Here is a 2,032-nt window from a genome sequence, read left to right as displayed (position 1 = left end):
TCGGTTTCCTATAAATACTGAATTTACATTGAAATGGTTCTCTATGTATCAAAACGTCTAAGAAAGGGAGGCAATTGTCTTTTTCTAATTCTAGAGTAAACTTAATCGATGGTACCTGGTTATTTAATTTAGAGAGTAAATCATTTACATCAATACCGACAGGAAGAACAGCTAAACAATCATCAACGTAACGATACCACTTTACAGGAATATGAATGATATTAGGTAAGTAGCGTTTTTCGAAGAATTCCATATACAGGTTTGAGAGCAATGGTGATAAAGGATTTCCCATTGCCATGCCAAAAATTTGTTGATAAAATTCACATTGAATATAAACTTACAATCACAAATGCACAAAAAAACTCGTGAGTGAAATAATGTGACTTATAGGTAGAGGTAATTCATGCTGAGTTAGTTCATTGCTAAGATATTCTCAAAATAGAGTCTATAGGGACTTTAGTAAAAAGAGAACATACGTCAAAACTAACGAATCTATCAGTAGGGCAAAGAGCAATTTTGTATAATTTATCAACTAAATCTAGAGAATTATATATATGAGAATCGGAGATGGTTCCAAGTAACGGGGACAAGTACTGTTGGTTCAATTTCATATAAACTCTCGAAATATATCACTAAGATCTTGTCCCCGTTACTTGGAACCATCTCCGATTCTCATATATATAATTCTCTAGATTTAGTTGATAAATTATGCAAAATTGCTCTTTGCCCTACTGATAGATTCGTTAGTTTTGACGTATGTTCTCTTTTTACTAAAGTCCCTATAGACCTCTATTTTAGAATAACTTAGCAATGAACTAACTCAGCATGAATTACCTCTACCTATAAGTCACATTATTTCACTCACTAGTTTGTGCATTTGTGATTGTAAGTTTATATTCAATGGTGAATTTTATCAACAAATTTTTGGCATGGCAATGGGAAATCCTTTATCACCATTGCTCTCAAACCTGTATATGGAATTCTTCGAAAAACGCTACTTACCTAATATCATTCATATTCCTGTAAAGTGGTATCGTTACGTTGATGATTGTTTAGCTGTTCTTCCTGTCGGTATTGATGTAAATGATTTACTCTCTAAATTAATTAACCAGGTACCGATCGATTAAGTTTACTCTAGAATTAGAAAAAGACAATTGCCTCCCTTTCTTAGACGTTTTGATACATAGAGAACCATTTCAATGTAAATTCAGTATTTATAGGAAACCGACTAACAACTTAACTTATGTTCATTTCTTCTCAGGCCACCATCTTAATATAAAAAATATCAATTTTTTCCTCTATGTTTTTACGAGCATTGCGAATTGTCAGTCCACAATATTTGGATCAAGAAATTGAATACATAAGAAAAATAGGGAAAGATTTATGCTATCCTTCACATATATTAGACATTTGTTATAATAAAGCCCACAAAAAGTTTTATACTGAAAACAACACACAGAAAGAAAATTCTAAGAACATTCTCAGTTTGCCTTATTTTAACGGATTTGAAACCATTAAACCATGTTAAAAGCTTTCAATGTCAACCTTGTTTCTTCCTATAATAACACACTAAAAAGAATGTTAATAAAAAATGGCCCCAGAGAAAGCAACAACATAATATATAAAATTCCATGTATGGATTGTCCCTCATTCTATCTCGGACAGTCCAGCAAGGGCTTAGAAAGTAAGGCTAAGCCAGCATAAATAACTCTGTAAAAAACTGGGCAAAAATCTAATGCATTATTTATTCATTTAAGTGAAAACAACCACCGAATTAATTGGATTGACAGTTCAGTAATTGCACGGTCAAGAGATGTCTTATCACGAAATCTTTTAGAATCTGCTTTAATACAACTTACTTTTCATTGTAATTTCAATGTTAGTCGTGGCCTTTTCATTTAGACCCTTGTATCTGTAACATGTTTAAGAATGACCTCAAATATATAATTACTGACTTAAATAAAAATCAGTTGCCTTAGAGTTATTAAAAAAAAAAATTTTCTATTGTAATGTATGTCTGTCATGTTTTGTG

Source organism: Macrobrachium nipponense, chromosome 22, assembly GCF_015104395.2.
Source record: "Macrobrachium nipponense isolate FS-2020 chromosome 22, ASM1510439v2, whole genome shotgun sequence".
NCBI lineage: Eukaryota > Metazoa > Arthropoda > Malacostraca > Decapoda > Palaemonidae > Macrobrachium > Macrobrachium nipponense.
This window is presented reverse-complemented; position numbering follows the sequence as displayed.